The sequence below is a fragment of the Podarcis filfolensis genome (genome assembly GCF_964270895.1).
Source record: "Podarcis filfolensis genome assembly, chromosome: Z".
NCBI classification, from domain to species: Eukaryota; Metazoa; Chordata; class Lepidosauria; order Squamata; family Lacertidae; genus Podarcis; species Podarcis filfolensis.
The window spans coordinates 40614041-40619886 of NC_139617.1; positions in this window are offsets into that span (position 1 = coordinate 40614041).

Here is a 5846-nt window from a genome sequence, read left to right on the forward strand (position 1 = left end):
TAAGGATTCCTGGTTAATATAATTTTCTGATTTATGGGATATTTCCAACCCTCCCTTCATTCTAAGTTTTAACAAAGCCGCTTAAATAAGCAGCTGAAATAAGTCTAAAGAGAAAAGAAATCCTGATAGCATTTCACTGAGAAAACTGGACAAAGTCTGTGTAATTTGAGGAGAAAAGAGCAGAGAGGTTTCTCTTTCTTTCTTCAGACCTTGTACCTATCAGGGAGACAATTCAGCCAGAGGGAAAACTCCTTCAGAGCTACACAGCCAATCAGGGTATGCACTACCTCAGTAAACCTCATGCCACTCTGCCTGGTTGCCAAGCAACACCTCTATTCAAATCTTGACTTACTGCCAATAGAATTAACCCTTAAACTACAAACTGAATGATCCCTGCTGCTGCACTTGCAACAATATGGGCTCAGGGTGGGTACAATACAACAAAACGATTAAAAAATCACTATGCTAAAAACCAACTGACAACAAATTACAAGACTTTTTGTAATTTAAAAAGTTAGCATATATCCTTAAAATACGTTTTGAGTTTATTTCTCACCCAGCCCCTAAACAGTGGGTGGGGGAGAAAAACAACAAATCAAATTACATCTCAGTCCTACTGCCACCATCCCTCAATTGACCCCAGCTGTTGAGGAAGGGGATTCAAAGATTGGTGGGGGAGGAAAAGGAAGGAATTAGTTACCTCCCCTGTGTCAAAGAGTGCTTCTGTACTGTTGCTATTTTGAGGTGGAATTCAATCACATACTGGCAAATTTAGGCTGTGCAATTAAAGTTGGTTTGTTTCTCCCGTACAGCAAAACCACTCTTACCCACCTCGAAATCCAGACTTGACAGGAAAATGCACTGGAAAGTAGAAGCTAACAATTGCTTGACCCAGCACTGGCCCCATCTGCACTGTGCATTTAAAGCAGTATCAAATCACTTGAAAGAGCCATGGCTTCCCCCAATGAATCCTGGGAACTGTAGTTTGTTAAGGGTGCAGAGACTTGGTAGGAAAATCCTATTTTCCTCAGGGAGCTACAATTCGCAGTTTCCTGGGAAGAGTGACTCTAGAATTGTAGCTCTGTGAGGAGAATGGGGTCTCCTAACCACTCTTGATGCTTTTGAATTATGGTGCTGAGAGGAGGAGGAGACTCTTGAGAGTCCCATGGACTGCAAGAAGATCAAACCTCTCCATTCTTAAGGAAATCAGCCCTAAGTGCTCACAGGAAGGACAGATCCTGAAGCTGAGGCTCCAATACTTTGGCCACCTCATGAGAAGAGAAGACTCCCTGGAAAAGACCCTGATGTTGGGAAAGGTGGAGGGCACAAGGAGAAGGGGACGACAGAGGACGAGATGGTTGGACAGTGTTCTCAAAGCTACCAGCATGAGTTTGACCAAACTGCGGGAGGCAATGGAAGACAGAAGTGCCTGGCATGCTCTGGTCCAGGGGTCACGAAGAATCAGACATGACTAAATGACTAAACGACTAAACGACTAAACAACAACAACCACCACTCTTAGCACCCTTAACGAACTACGGTTTCCAGGATTCTTTGGGGGAAGCCATGGCTCGTTCAAGTGGTATGATATTGCTTTAAATGTACAGGTGGGGTCATCTAAGTTCCCTACCAACAAATCAGAACAGATACTTCATAAACAACTGATAAACAGGTTACCTGGAAGTGACCACCTTTTGGTGTTTGTAGTCCATGCAGTGTGTCCCATGAGTGGTAACTACATTTGCACAAAATATCTGCGAGGCAGTTTCTCTCAGTTTTTCCTTCCAGTCTTAAGTTTAGTTCTCTACATTTCCATATCACTTTGTGATTTATTTATTTTTCAAAAGTCTTCTTGAGAATTCACCAGCATTTTAGTGCAAAATTCTTCTAAAAGGACCCACTTTTGCGTTCATTTTTTGGCCCCATTACACAGATTTTTGGCAAAGCAATTTCCCCAAACCTAATACATTTTTGTACGTTAGTTCCATTTTAGCAGGAGAACTGCAAAAGGTGGAGAAAGGCAGATTTTGAAGGATGGATGTTTCTCAGTTTGTTTATTGTTTGGGAAAGCATAGATTAAGAAAGTCGCCTTAACATGTGAACCGAATCCAAATTCTTCCCTATCCCTAAAGCGAGCTTAGTTTGGCCCCTTGGGGATCTGTGCCATTTATTAGACTGTGCTCCATGTTGCTGGAACTGTGGAAAGCTTCTCTGTGATGGGTGACTCACCACTTCTGTCTTCTGTGAATTTGCTGCTCGCTCTTTTGACATTTCCTTGCACTTGGCTTACTTCCTGCTGGAAAGTGCTTGTCAGAGGATCTTCCCTCAGGGACCACCACCTTTAAGAGCAAGAGCTCAGAAGCCAAGACGATGAGCTGCTGATGGCCACAGAGAGACAATCAAATGGCCCCAAGCTGCCAAGGTATCCAACTAAAACAACTAAAATCAAATAAGAACCATACACTTACTTTATTCAGTATATTCCAAACAGTGAACGAATGAAGGTAGACCTGTTAAGATAAATATAGGATAAATTACGTTACTCTGTCTGAACATCCAACCAAGTGTGGAATTTATACTTACAAGAAGCATGTAAGTTAAAACAATGCATACTCAATTTATATTTTCATGTATGCCTAATTGCTACTTAAAACAAGTCTGGGCATATTAAGATAAATCAGAGCCAAATTAGGGGTTGCTGGAAAAGTTTAAAACAGGGATGCAGAAAAGGGAGGTATGGGGAAGTCGTTGAAACAAGGTTCAAGAAAAAGAGGTTAAGAAATTATACGTGTTTATATATTTGTTTGTTTATGTGTTGTTAGTTGTTAGTTGTATTGTGTTTTAATATATGTTGGAAAATCAATAAAAAGTTTATTAAAAAAAAATTAAGATAAATCAGAGCCATAGCTACAGTGGGGTTAGCCGGGGTTTTTTGCCCCAGGTGAAGCCTCCAGAGGGGTGCCATTGAGGCTCCCAGTTTCTCTTTGTGTGTACACAGATGTGCATGGTGTGTGTGTGCACACGCCAAATTGGGTCTTTGACCAGTGAAAAGAAGCCTAGTTTCACCCCTGGATAAATACTAGGGGTTCGCCTCACTCTACTCACTACTCCCCTGCCATACTCCCTTCCTTAATCCTTTAGAACTTCCCCTTCTCACCCCAGGCTAGCCTCACTTTTCACCTTCCCAACCCCATTTCCCCATGCAAATCCAACACTGAGATGCGGCACTACAAATCCTCCAGTGGGGACTATGTGAAGACAGTGTTACATTTTTATGTATATGGGGGGGGTGGTGGAATCATGTTAATGCTGCGTGAATGTCGAAACAGATGTGGATTTTATGCTTGCCTTAATGCAGCTACTGAGAATTTTAGACACTCATGGGGGGTATTGGGAGGAAGAACACACCAGTTTATTTCTTGTTTCTCTATATACATCATATTATTGAAAATCAACCCATCAGTACATTTTTTAAAAGGGAGATGAGCAAAAAAGGAATAGTGGATGCTATTAGCCCTCTGATGGTGTGTGCATGGACTAAATCCAACTGCACACCCCCATCTGTGAAGGGAATCCCCCCCCCCCGCAACATGTTATCTAGGGTACAAAGCATCTGAATTCAGCTGAAAGGGTGGAGAACATGTGGCTCTTCAGGTTTTGCTGGACTACAACTCCCATAATCCTGGATGGTGGGAGTTAGAGTTCAACAACATCTGGAGAGCCACAGATTCTCCACCCTTGACTTACAGTGCAATCCAAACACAACCGCTAAGCATTAAGCCCTTTTGAGTTCAGTGGGACTTATCCACCGGCAAGTAGACTAAACATCAGGACGCGGGTGGCACTGTGGGTTAAACCACAGAGCCTAGGGCTTGCTGATCAGAAGGTCGGCGGTTCGAATCCCCGCAACGGGGTGAGCTCCTGTTGCTCAGTCCCTACTCCTGCCCACCTAGCAGTTCGAAAGCACGTCAAAGTGCAAGCGGATAAATAGGTACTGCTCCGGTGGGAAGGTAAACGGAGTTTCCGTGCGCTGCTCTGCTTCGCCAGAGGTGGCTTAATCATGCTGGCCACGTGACCTGGAAGCTGTATGCTGGCTCCCTTGGCCAATAAAGCGAGATGAGTGCCACAACTCCAGAGTCGTCCGCAACTGGACCTAATGGTCAGACGTCCCTTTACCTTTACCTAGAGGAAACCTCAGGCCCAAGGGTTGGCAGCTCTCTGTCTGGCCTTTGAGAGTCTCCCCTGGCCCCACTTCTCACTGACCCCTTTTCATACTGCAAGTGCTTTTGGAATGTGTCCTTGAACCCTAATAATGCCTCTTGCTTGCCTAGATGGAGGATGGGGAGTGGTGTGTGTGTAGAAATCAACCTGGTACATTAAGGTAAAAATCAGCATCCATTGCTCCACTCACTTTTGCCTCCGGCTCTGCCCATCACTGGAATATGGCCCTCAGATGGTTGCCTAGATGGGAATGCGGCCCTTGGGGGGGGTAAGGTTCCCTCCCATTGACATATAGGCTTGCATTGTTGGTTATACTTGGCTCTTTATAGAGGACTTTAAGCATTCACATAGGGCTCCCTTCAACATTTTAAGCTGTTGGGTATTTTTGTTTTATTATCTTCATTATTATCTAGATGTCTTTCTCAGGCTTAAAAGCAATGCAATCTTCTTTCTAGAGGTGTGTTATGATGCTTCTCACCTAGCTCCCATTGCATCTCTCCCACAGCTTTGTGAGCTACACAGATTAGATCTGAGAAGGAGCACTTCAGTGGGTGGGTGGAAATGAGTAACTTGCTATAAAGGATAAGCATAAACATGTTTTGCTAAACTAGCAGTGCAGTAGTAGTAGTAGCAGTAGTTCAAGCTGATGGTTTACGGCAACAATGTTATTGCAGTGTGAAGATAAAGGAAGCTGAAGCAATATGAAGGGCAGATATAATAGTCAATAAAAATACAGTCACAAGTGGGGACCTGCTGCAAAATGCCCTTGTTCAACATACTCCATTCATTGTTCTTGCCTTTTGATTTTGTGTGCTCCACATGCTGGTAATAGCTGGTCAGCATTCTGCGGCCACTGAGATAGGCCCATCTTCACTGAGCTGGAGTTTTTTGGGGGAGCAGTCTAGTCTTAGAGTCCCCCCTTTTTTGTACTGCAACCCTCGGGAGCCCCCCCCCCACCAGCTGTACTGTAATGTCCCTCTTGTGCATGGGTGTTGCTGTTTCGGCTGCACTCACCTCTGAACATTGGAACCAACAGGAACAATAATGTCACAGAAGAGGAAAACGAGGGGGAACTTGAGAGCTAGACTGCAAGTTTGGAAAGCAGATCTGGACTCTGTTCCTTGTTTTGAGAATTGTTCACCCATCTGCAATGTAACTTGTTCAGCAGTAAAAGGATATGAACTTGTTTCTGGTCTATGCGGAAGACCCAAAGGGAGTAAAGCAGGAATCTCTCCACTGGTTTGACTGGCGATGGTAAAGGCTCCAAATGCATGCACACTTACTTGGGTAGAAGCCTCACTGAACTCTGGGATCACTTCTAAGCAAGGATGGGTGGATCTGTCAAACTTCAGTTTCTCATTCTTGCAGTCTTAAGTTCAGTTCTCTGCATCTTCACATCAGTTTGCGACTTTTAAAAAAGAAGTCCTCATAATTCAGCATTTTTGTGTAAATTTATCCCAATAGAAATATGTGTGCATGCTATTTTGCCTGATCTTCCTATATACTTAAAAATGTAAGTCTGTTGTCATGCTGCAGTTAACCTGGCCACCAACAGGTGGTCATGCCAACTTCAGTATGATGACACAACAACAGGCAGGGAGGCAGGCAGGTGAGCGAGCAGTATG